Source organism: Salmo salar, chromosome ssa21 (assembly GCF_905237065.1).
Source record: "Salmo salar chromosome ssa21, Ssal_v3.1, whole genome shotgun sequence".
Lineage (NCBI taxonomy): Eukaryota > Metazoa > Chordata > Actinopteri > Salmoniformes > Salmonidae > Salmo > Salmo salar.
In genome coordinates this window covers 40,760,443-40,773,268 of record NC_059462.1, presented here as the reverse complement: position 1 = coordinate 40,773,268, position 12,826 = coordinate 40,760,443, and positions in this window count along the sequence as shown.

The following is a 12,826-nucleotide window of genomic DNA, read 5'->3' as shown; positions in this document are numbered from 1 at the left end:
TGCCAGCTAAGCAGTCAAGAAGAGTGCCACATTGATCAGTGGCAGTGCCAATGTCTCAATAAAGGATATAATCCTGCTGAAACAGAATATCTTGCCACCCAATGCCTCTGTATGCAGATTACGCTATATGTACAGGTTTCACCTGATTGACAGCACATATCCATCACTATCATTTTAGACCTACACTAACTAGACATTTCCCTTAACCTGAAAGTATCCATGTACTGGATGTAGCCTACAGTACTGTCCATGGCAGGCCTGACATTCATCTGATATGTCAGGAACTTCACCCCACTCATCCACAGAGAGAAAGTGAGTGCAGCGCTGCTTCCTCATTTGACTGGAGTGCTCCCCTGGCCTGGCTGTGCCTCTCCATTACCCAGAGAAGCTCAAGCAGCTGAGAGTGGCTTTATTGATGAATGCAGCGGTTGCATTAATTAATCACCCCTTATCTGCTGAGATGGCTGACTGGCATGGACATGATGGAGTGATCATGGAGTGATGGGGAAGCTGGCTCAGTTTTGGGGGTCACTATCTATCTACGGTAGTCTTGTCCTATGGACTAATGCTGCTGAGTACTGTCCTATAGGGATGGTTGCTGTGTGAGGTAACTATGATGATGATGAGGGTACGAGTCAGTGTCCTCTTGGCTGCAGAGCTGCAAGTTAGTATCAAAGTGTCCTCAGTTCTCCTTGTTACTTCGGATGCACCACTGCTAACATCTTCAGGACTCTGCTTATTGGCTCCAGTATTTTACCATTAGCGGCAGTGCACCAAGGTCCTCTGATGTGGCCTCATTGGACATCAAACGGCTGGTTTGAGAAACATGGATCTTCAGGAATGTGCTGATTATTTGCTCCAGTACTTTAGCATTAGCTTAGCGTCAGTGCAACCCTCTGATGTACTTTACACAATGACCAGTAGGCCTAGTGGAGCTCAGATGTTGTACTTCTGTCTGTTGATGTTTACCAAGTGGAGGGCCGTGCTTGATTGTTTTGAAGTATTGCACCCCCGAAGGGAGGAAAGATGAAGAGTGGGAGACAGTGTTTGTGTGTTTACATAACGGAGAAGATCACACAGCACAACAGATCTCTATGCCAGATGATGGCTCTCATCTCAACGTCTGGGGGTTCTGGAGTCTGTTGTCGTGTTCAGTGGCCGGTCAGACACTCCACTGAGATCTCCGTCCTCTGATGAAAACTGGGAAATTGTTTGATTTGACGCAGAAGCTTACAATTAATCCACTAGCCAACTCATCTCTGCAGTGTCCGATGGAACGTCAAAGGGACTGAAAGGGACACGATGGCATTTGAAATGTAATCATAGAGTCTAGATTCTCCTGAGGAGATACTGTGTACCTCCTCAGGTGTACCTCCTCAGTAGAAGATACTGTGTACCTCCTCAGGTGTACCTCCTCAGTAGAAGATACTGTGTACCTCCTCAGTAGAAGATACTGTGTACCTCCTCAGGTGTACCTCCTCAGTAGAAGATACTGTGTACCTCCTCAGGTGTACCTCCTCAGTAGAAGATACTGTGTACCTCCTCAGTAGAAGATACTGTGTACCTCCTCAGGTGTACCTCCTCAGTAGAAGATACTGTGTACCTCCTCAGGTGTACCTCCTCAGTAGGAGATACTGTGTACCTCCTCAGGTGTACCTCCTCAGTAGAAGATACTGTGTACCTCCTCAGTAGAAGATACTGTGTACCTCCTCAGGTGTACCTCCTCAGTAGAAGATACTGTGTACCTCCTCAGTAGAAGATACTGTGTACCTCCTCAGGTGTACCTCCTCAGTAGGAGATACTGTGTACCTCCTCAGTAGAAGATACTGTGTACCTCCTCAGTAGAAGATACTGTGTACCTCCTCAGTAGAAGATACTGTGTACCTCCTCAGGTGTACCTCCTCAGTAGGAGATACTGTGTACCTCCTCAGTAGAAGATACTGTGTACCTCCTCAGGTGTACCTCCTCAGTAGAAGATACTGTGTACCTCCTCAGGTGTACCTCCTCAGTAGGAGATACTGTGTACCTCCTCAGGTGTACCTCCTCAGTAGAAGATACTGTGTACCTCCTCAGTAGAAGATACTGTGTACCTCCTCAGGTGTACCTCCTCAGTAGGAGATACTGTGTACCTCCTCAGGTGTACCTCCTCAGTAGAAGATACTGTGTACCTCCTCAGTAGAAGATACTGTGTACCTCCTCAGGTGCACCTCCTCAGTAGAAGATACTGTGTACCTCCTCAGTAGAAGATACTGTGTACCTCCTCAGGTGTACCTCCTCAGTAGAAGGACCATTATAAGGTCCCTTTATAGATTTGTAGACATTTGGGTTTTCACACTTTCGAACTGACCATTTCTGTGACCTGTCTTTATGAAAAGTATCAACACTTAAATCAGAGGCAAGTTGCAGTGATAACTTGGCTAATCTTTTGTTCAACAATGACCTTTGTTGAAGCAGGCAGAGTTGTGGACCAGTAGAGGACCTGTAGTGGACCAATAAACAACCCTAACCTTATAGGGGTAAGGTAAAGGTTGGAGTTAGGGTTGAGGCTAGGGTTAAGGTTGAGGGTTAAGGTTGAGGCTAGGGTTAGGGTTAGGGTTCGGTTACTAGTCCAACAGTCTAACCACTAGGCTACCTGCCGCCCTAAGGGTAGGGTTAGGGTTGAGGATAGGGTTAGGGTTGAGGCTAGGGTTATGATTGATGCTAGGGTTAGGGTTCAGGCTAGGGTTAGGTTTGAGGCTAGGGTTAGGGTTGAACCAGGATGCAGACATTCCCGGCTCAACCCTAACTCTAGCCATTATACTCATTCTAACCCTAGCTTCATGTTAACTACCCGGCTATCAACTCTAGCCTCAACCACAACCCTAACCCTAACCTTATCCCTAACCTTTGCCCTAACCCTAAACACAACCTTAGTCCTAACCTTAGCCCTAACCTTAGCCCTAGCCCTAACCCTAACTTTAGCCCTAACCTTAGCCCTAACCACAACCTTAGCCCTAACCCTAACCTTAGCCCTAACCTTAGCCCTAGCCCTAACCTTAGCCCTAACCTTAGCCCTAACCCTAGCCCTAACCTTAGATTTAACCTTAGCCCTAACCTTAGCGTTAACCTTAGCCCTAACCCTAGCCCTAACACTAGCCCTAACCTTAGATCTAACCCTAGCCCTAACATTAGCCCTAACCTTAGCCCTAACCTTAGCGTTAACCTTAGCCCTAACCCTAGCCCTAACACTAGCCCTAACCTTAGGTGACCATATTCCAACCTCCATTAGTCAGAACAATACAGAATGGGTTAATGTTGTTATTGGTTAAGGCTGACAGTGAGTGATGAGTGGGAGACAGAGAGAGGGCAGTGATGTAGGGTCTTCTCCTGTACATCGTCCTTCCCCAGTCCGTGCTAATGAAAGAGAGGGATGAAAGAGAGGGATGAATGAGAGGAAAGTAAATGCTGTTAAATCACCATGAGGCTCACATCTTTAAAAAGAAAACAAAAATATAGCACCAGTCTCAAATTACACGTTAAAATCAATTCTAGAATATTTTATTTTTGGAATATAATTTATTAGGGACTCATTTGAGCACCTCCAGTTTATAGTTGTTCTGCATTGCTGAGCAAGGAAGGAAGTGATGAAGCCATTTATTTGTGTTTGATTTAATATACTTAAGCACCTGCCAGGGGTCGTAAATGCTAATGCGCATTTTAAGGAGAAGGTATATTGATGACTGGGCCTTCAACAAAAATGTTGATGATACAAAAAACATCGATGGGGACATGTGCGCATCTAAAGAGGGTAGGGAAAGGCACAGTATCACCTATCAATAGGGTCCTACTGAATCAGAGGCCCCATACACACTCAGGTTGTCAACTGATCTACAACGCATTTGACACACTGGTTGTGAAACTGATATTTTTGTGATACAGCAGAGAGTTTTCTTTTCTCTCTCCTGTCACAAATGCTAAAAAGAGATAGGCCTATATTCAATCAGATCAAGCGTTAACCCGCAATAGCAGACACCCGCTAGGCGGATGTTTTGGTGATGTCAGATGGTAGAACTGTGTTGGAGCGTCAAATCGGTGAGCAGCTGCTCTTGTGATCATTGTCACGAAGCCGCTCACCCCCCCACTCATGTTAGAAGTTCAGAACTGGAAAGTGTAGGCTATATAGAAATAATTATGCTCAAATTGAAAAAGAATTAAACTAAATAATGAGGATTTCTATCAGCCTAATCGAGGTGTAGATTACATCTCATGTTCCGGTGTTCAAACTTGTAAACAAGGCTGCATGGGATTTCTGTTAATGCGACTCTATGCAGCCAATGGCAATGTCCACTTTAGGTATAACGCCATGAGCCGCTTGTGGATTTGACACCTCCAAAACAAATGCTATGCAGATGTCAGCTAAAGCAGATCTGATTGAATAGAGCTCTTACATCATAGCGTCGCTGTATTAAAGGTTTTTTTCTGGACCTCTCAGGTTCGGATCGTTTGTTCTCTTCAACAGAGGCTAGTTACTATTCTCCAGTAATGACACACCTTCGTTTATATTTAATCCATTCTCACTGAGTTGAGAAATAGGCTTGCAGTTCCCCTACTCCCTGTCGGTGGTTTAATACGTTGAAACTAAACCCAAGCTTGGTAACATTTTGCAAATAGGTAAACCTGAATCATTTATACACAAAGATGCAAGGCCTGTTTTCAAAATGCACCACAAGCCCTTTTCTTCCCCCTTGTATTCATCTGAAGTTGTCAGTTATGAAAGGGGTACAGGCGAGTGCTTAGGCAACAAAAAAAGTATCTCGTGGTAGTGCATTCAACTTTTAGGAACAATAAAGCGGGAGCAAAAAGTAAGTGAAAATCAGTGTGTCAGGCCATATTCTAGGCATGCTCCGCCAGGCTTTTAAGCAATTTCCCTGTCCTTGTGTTTATTTAAAGCATTTTGCTGCTGTGTCCTTAAAAAGCTTGCACACGAACATGGTAGCAAACACACGCGCACACACACAACACACTCTATTTGAACCACCAGGTGTTGTTTGAAGTGATGTGTACTTATTTCTGCCCTCAAAACATCGATTACTTCTCTGTCATTTTTCTAAATGCATTAAGACAAACAGATGTGTACAACAATCCTTCTTTATGTTGAATAAGCCAAAATCAACCAAACGCTCTCAGCATGAATTGCTGAATTTACATAAACACTTGAATTCAGTGAAAAACAATGAAACGTCTACATTGTCTAAAGTGCCTGAAAAGAACAATGAAATCAAAAGTGCTTACTATCTTATATTGTTCACAGTTGCCTACATAAACATCTGTTTTTCGCAGCAGCACCGTGACCTTTTTTTGTACATTACAGAGTGAAAGAACTTCTCAGTGACATTTCAGAGCTGCTCAGTCCCATATTATAAATAATGCTGCTGCTAGTCATCAAACATACAATATTTAAATAAAGCTACTGTGCTGCAAAGGCCATACGTACACATTGCATGTATTAACATTTCAAAGCCCTTTTAGCTTTCAAAGCCTTTCCACCATATCATCATAAGGTCATTGTCATTTTTACAGTAGGTTACTGGGCATTTACAGTGGAATGCACTGACTGCAAGTTGCTCTGGAAAAAAACCACTTGCAAAGCATACTGCTGGGTATTATTCGAATGAGCTCCGCCCCCAAACACGGCCAAACTTGATCAAAATACACATAGCTTTAGGGCGGACCTCATTGTAATAATACCCAGCAGTGAGCTTTGCAATAATTTATTTTTACATTTACATGTAATTTAGCAGACGCTCTTGTCTAGAGCAACTTAGTCAATGCATTAAACTAAGGTTGATTAAAAATAAAAATATCACAGTTATAGATAGCAAGTAAAACATTTCTGTAACAGTGACTGAGAATGTTGTTGTAGTTAAGGATACATTGATCTACAAGGTATTTTGTATTTGTAATAAGATACCTTTTAACAAGATGATTCAAAGCTTTTATTCTAACTTTTCAAACATTTACACAGTGAACAATTCACACGCCTTTTAGATGCCCATATCCAAACAAAACTTGTAACAAAAAACAACCCATTGGTTTTCCAAAAACCCTGAAACACTTTCTCTCTGGGAAGAGATGGGCAACCAACGCCCTCCCCCCAATCTTTTCCAGGGTGCTGCAGCAAATTTTTTAAAAAAAATAAATAAAACAAGCCATCAATAAACATAAGCAATCCAAAACCCACAAAACCTACCAACCTACCTTCTAAACCTTACCTACCTGACCAGCCCCAACCCCCCTTTCCACCGCTCTAAGGCGGCATGGTGGCCCCACTTCCTCTCCTCCCTTCTTATCCCCCCTCTCAAATCTCCCTCCACTCTCCTCACTATTCTCTCCACCCCCCAGTCTGCCCCCGACTTAACCAGCGTTAAGCCTGGCGTCCCACAGCCCTTTCTTAAAAAGACTGATAAGCAGCCACAACAGAAAACGGTCCCTCTTTTGATGTAACAAGATACTGTATCTTTTGATGTATTAAGCAGACCACAGGGGAGTGCCATAATTAATTTCCAGGTCTAGGGTTCCCTTGTTGGTCTGCTTGCACCTCAAGGTGTTCTTCCTCCCCTCTGCAGATTCAGCACCAATCCAGATCCCGGTTTCCAGCATCAGTCCCAGTACCAGACCACCAGACGAGGCACGGAGGAGAGACCAAACACCAGACCTTCCCCCAGAGTGAGCGGACCACAGGGGAGTGCCACAATTGACCTCCGGGTCTAGGGCTCCCTTGTGTGTCTGCTTGGTATTTTAGGTAATTTATTAGAATCCCCATTAGCTGTTGCAAAAGCAGCAGCTACTCTTCCTGGGGTCCACACAAAACATGAAACATGACATAATACAGAACATTAATAGACAAGAACAGCTCAAGGACAGAACTGCATCAATAAAAAAAATACAAAAGGCACAAGTCTCCTACATCTCAATACAGACACAAACTGTCTAGGTCAAACAGGGGAGAGGCATTGTGCTGTGAGGTATTGCTTTATCCGTTTAATTAAAACTGGTTTGCTCTTAATTTGAGCAATATTAGATGGAATGGAGTTCCATGCAATAATGGCTCTATATAATACTGTACGTTTCCTTGAATTTGTTCTGGATTTGGGGACTGTGAAAAGACTCCTGGTTGCATGTCTGGTGGGCTAAGTGTGTGTCAGAGCTGTGTGTAAGTTGACTATGCAAAACATTTGGAATTTTGATGTGATGCAGTCAGTCTCTCCTCAACTCTTAGCCAAGAGAGACTGGCATGAATAGTATTAACATTATCCCTCTGATTACAATGAAGACGTGCAGCTCTGTTCTAGGCCAGCTGCAGCTTAACTATGTCTTTCCTTGCAGCACTCGACCACACAACTGGACAATAATAAAGATAAGACAAAACTAGAGCCTGCAGGACTTGCATTTTGGAGCTCCTCAAGTTGTTCTTCCTCCCCTCTACAGATCTCGACCCAGCACCATCCCCAGTTCTTGGTTCCCAGTTCCTGTTTCTCCCAGGCCCTGAGGAGTGGCTTCCATCTGGCCACTGTACCATAACGGCCTGATTGGTGGAGTGCTGCAAAGATGGTTGTCCTAGTGGAAGGTTCTCCCATCTCCACCGAGGCACTCTGGAGCTCTGTCAGAGTGACTATCGGGCCCTTCTCCCCCCGATTGCTCAGTTTGGTCGGGCAGCCAGCTCTCGGAAGAGTTTTGGTGGTTCCAAACTTCTGTACCATAAAGGCAGATGCACTTACGCACACACGCAGAATGATGGAGGCCACTGAGTTCTTGGGGACTTTCAATGCTGCAGACATTTTTTGGTACCCTTCCTCAGATCTGTGCATTGACAGAATCCTGTCTCAGCGCTCTGTGGACAATTCCTTTGACCTCATGGCTTGGTTTTTGCTCTGACATTCACTGTCAACTGTGAGACCTTATATAGACAGGTGTGTGCCTTTCCAAATCATGTCCAATCAATTAAATGTACCACAGGTGGACTCCAATGAAGTTGTAGAAACATCTCAAGGATGATCAATGGAAACAGGATGCACCTGAGCTCAGTTTCGAGTCTCATAGCAAAGGGTCTGACTACTTATGTAAATAAGGTATTTCAGTTTTACATTTTATATACATTTGCAAACATTTCTAAAAACCTGTTTTTGCTTTGTCATAATGGGGTACTGTGTGTAGCTTGATGAGAGAAAAAAATGTAATACATTTTAGAACAAGGCTGTAACGTAACAAAATGTGGAAATCATCAAGGGTCTGAATACTTTCTGAATGCACTGTATGGTATTTTTCTGGGATACAGCATTCTCACTAATGTATACAACAAATATAGCCTTTTTCAAGGCACGCCTCAAAATATGTTAATGACCCAAATATTCTTTCCCCGCCCACAACATTTTCCCACAATGCACCATCATTCACAGAATGCTGCTGTAAATATGCAGGAAAACAGGTAATACAGTACTTTGCTGTATATTTTACAGTAGTGTAGCAGAATGCCTGTGAGCTTCCATAATGCATTGCTCTTTGCAGTACTGTTTGGTAATATAAAATTACAGTAGCTATAAATGTTTCGCTATAAATTTACAGCAATTTGTTACAGTGAAAATGCAGTATTTATATAAAGTGTGCAGCAGCTGAGAAGGTCATGTCGTGTTTGATGATTCATAATGGTCCTTATAGGGAGGAGGGTAATGTAATGAATGGATTTTGAGGTAGCTTTTCCTACTCTTTCAGAGGAACGCGCACACGAACACGCACCTAGGGGCGCACACGCACACACGCAGCTCTCTTTCAGAGGAGGAAAGGACCTATTATTTCTCAGCTGGATAGCATTATGTCTGAGAGGGCTGGAATAGCTATACAGGGCTTCTTCTAGGACACTTAGTCCCAATTGGCACCCTATTCCCTATATAGTGCACCCTACAGCATGGGCCCTGGTTAAAAGTAGAGCACTAGGGTGCCATTTGGGACGTAACCGATGCCAGTCTATAATGTTCACCACAGTAATCTTTTCAAATGGGTCATGCATAAATGCTGTTTTGTATTTCTGTCTTTCTGGTGCTTGGGTTTGTTATTGTTCGATGATGATGAAACTTTAGATAAGTTTATATATCCTACAGCGGGGGTAGGCAACCCTGGTCTTGGAGTTAACTGACCTGGAAGACCAGGTGTGTTGAATTTAGGCAATCACTGAACTGATCAATTAACTCAGTTGGTCAGGTGTGGTGCCTAGTTGGAACAAAATCCAGCAGTACCTGTATGCTGTCTGTATGCAGGGTTCGGGAGAAGCGGATTACATGTAACTGATTACAAAAAAATTAACTGTAATCTGTTTCTTTACCAGCAGAAATATTGTAATCCGATTACAAATACTTTTGAAAAACGAGATGATTACTTCTAGGATTACTTTTAAATGATAACGAAACAATTATTTGACACCTTTCTGTTTTCTCAATGACATTTAAATCAGCATTTAAAAAAGGTGCAAATTTAAGCTTGTTCCGGCTGAGCAAGTCTGACCACAAGGCAGAGACCACTATCATGACGCACCAAATGCGTTTGATGGATTGTGGAAAAAGAGCAGGAATAAGCTTTTGTAGGCTACAGTCCAAGCTACAGTATGTCTTCCAATGGTACGACTGCTGTCGGCATCCAAAGATTATCCAATTGAATAAACGCTTGGAGGGAAGGATGACAGCAGTGGTAAAGAGAGCAATAGTAATGGCGTCTTTTTGTAGCCACTACCTCCGCCATGGTTCGTTGGACAAAGTTTATGGGAAAATGTATGAAGTTTTTGAGGGTTTTTGGATATACTCTGAAAATAAGGAATGTGGCAAAGCAGGCTTGGGAGATCTTATACGTTTTGTTCTAGGAGATAATCTTCATCAGCTGACGTCACTTTTTGTGAATTTCGTAGCATTTATGTAATAAGAAAAAGCTCATAAATGCTTCATGATTCATAAAGATCATGTTAACTTACTGATATTACCTCATAAAACAAAACTTCTCCTAAGCCTGTGTTAACCTCAGACCTTATTTTCTACGTTTATCCCAAAACCGTATTCTTTCCCCATTCATTTTCCCAATAGGAATGACTGAACAAACCAGAGGTAACTCATTTCTGGGTTTTAGAACTACAAGCTGGGAAGCTCTATAGCCTACAGGTGGGGCGATATCACTTATTATGGATATCTACATAGCACATTGACGTAAATCACACTGTTGCTACTTCATTTAGCTATTTGTGCCTTATGGATTGTGGTTGTTGTGGATGGCTGTTCAGAAATGTACAGGCCTATGTGTATTTTAACCACATATAAGAACCAGAGAAAGAGATATACCCGTCTCTTTCCACCAAGTCTCTCCCTGAGCCATCACTTCTCCCCTGGCCACCCCTGGCCTCATCACAGCCAGGGAAGAGGTGACGGCTTAGGGAGAGACTTGGTGGAAAGAGCCAGATAGCTCTGGTTCTCTGGTTCTAAATGGGGTCTTTTCTCACCTTACATCCCAGGTAAGCCCCTGTAAGCCTCCGGGGCCTCTAGGTCTCCCAGTAGGGTCCTCATGTGAACAGAGACAGAGCTGCACTGTGTTTAACCTAAATATGACAAACAGGTTCATTGTTAGTAGATCTCTTGTGGCTGTTACCTTTCTCTAGCCTGCCTTATCCTCTCCTCTATCCACTCCTCTGCTGCTGTGACCAGGGCCGTAAGCTGCTGAGAGGATCTATCAAGTCGTGCTAGCTCTTTCTGTCACAGATTATATACCCTCTATGCTGAGTGTAGGGGAAATCTGTATAAACTCACAAACACATTGGAGGAGGAGCTGGAAGACTCTATGGTTCAGTTAGTTGACCGTACAGATGTAGGATATTCATTTGTTGCTGAGAATTTTCCTGCACAACAGGACACGCAAACTTCTAGTGTATTCTAGGTTTAGAAAGGCTTCTGATGTTTGTAATTTCCACTTTAAATTGTCAGACTTGATTTGCTCTAATGAAAAACGTATCAACCCTTACAAAAGAATGTAAATTCATTATATTCCACATAATAATAGGCATGGAGGTTGTGCTAGACTTTGTGTTTAGACAAAGAGCAAGATAGAGGGATTTCTAAAGCCCACATACTGTAGCTGAACAGTGTATCTTCCCTGATAAATGGAGGATGATGGGACTTTGGGGGAGGTGTTAGGTAGAGATCAAAGATTTGTTCAAAGATTTGAACTGTTGGCAGATTTGTTGACTTCAGAGGTGGGTGAAAATCCTACCAACATACTGTAGGCGATGCGACAATAAGAAAGAGACATTGCCAAGAGCTGTATTTCACCCTAATCCGGTTATGTTGGCAAATAGTGTACTTCGTCAGCCCTGTCCTCATCTGTCTGACTCTTTTCAACAGCGAGACAATAAGTTTCAATCACAGTGTCCCAGTGTCTGTGTTCTGGCTGCAGTTACCTAACCACCTAACTAAACAGACAGGGTCTAGAGAGGGAAAGAGAGAGAGAGCAAGAGAGAAAGAGGAAGAGAGAGACAGAGTGGTAGAGGGAGAGAGAGAATAAGAGAGAGAGAGAGAGAGAGAGAGAGAGAGAGAGAGAGAGAGAGAGAGAGAAGGGTGACTTTACTAGGTCCCTCCATCTTCCAGCACTCAACCTCAATACTCATCACCCTCTCACTCTCTTTCTCTCTCTTTCTCCCTCCCTTTCCTGTATCTCTTTTCCCCTCGCTCTCCCCATCTCCCCCCATCTCCCCCTGTCTCCCTCCCTCCCTCTCTCCCCTCCCTCTCTCTCCCCCCTCTCTCCCGCTTTCCCCCCTCTCTCTCCCCTCCTCTGAGAGAACAGCAGCTGAGCAACATCCCTCAGGTGTTGACAGGTACTTGACGTCAGCGTCAGGCCAGTGATGGTCTGGACCGGAGCATCTGCGGTGACAGCAGCAGGCCGCAGCGGAGGTCTCAGTGCCTCAGGACTATAGGTTAATGAAGCTGGAGACCCTCCATGGACGCTCAGTTGCCTGCTGATTGCACCTTTGATTGTACCTCTCACCCAACCATTCACTACCTAAACCCTGCCATATTTTTATCCAGAGGAAGGAAACTGTTGCCCACTGACCCTCTGCATTCCCCAGCCATTCAGTCATCCAAACCCCTGCTGAGCCACCATGAACTCCCAGTTACCCAGTCACCTGCTGACTGCTCCTCTACTGCTCCCAGACATTCATTACTCAGCCAAATCCTGCCTGACATGTTTTTATCCATAGCGAAAAAGGATGCTAAGTCCTTGGCTGTACCCCCTCCTACACTTTGTTCATGCATTGATTGCTTAGTCACAGTGTCTGAACAGAGCGATCAAAGGCAACCTTGGTCTCCGGCATGAAACAAAACATACCTTAGTTCACTTTTGATGAGAGGAAGAGAAGGTAGGTCTGTGTCTGTCTGTCTGTCTGTCTGTCTGTCTGTCTGTCTGTGTGTGACAGACGGACGGACGGACAGACGGACAGACAGACAGAGAGAGATATAGCTGGGACAGCTTTCTGCCTGTTTAGATTAGCCAAGGTAGGCAGACAGACGGATGGAGGTGCACTTTAAAAAGTTAGCGTCTGTGTGTGTGTGTGTGATTTAAATAGGAAGCCTGCTGGATCAAAGGGTCCAGTGCTCTCCTGGCCGTGACGTTTCCACCTGCCTGGTCACCATAACTGCCTTAACTCTGACGACATGCTGCTTCCTTTAGGCATTGTCTCCCTACATTAGTTTCAAGTTTTATATTTTTAAAGTATAGTTCCTTGCCAGCTCTAACCCCCATAACAAGGTAGAACAAAAACACA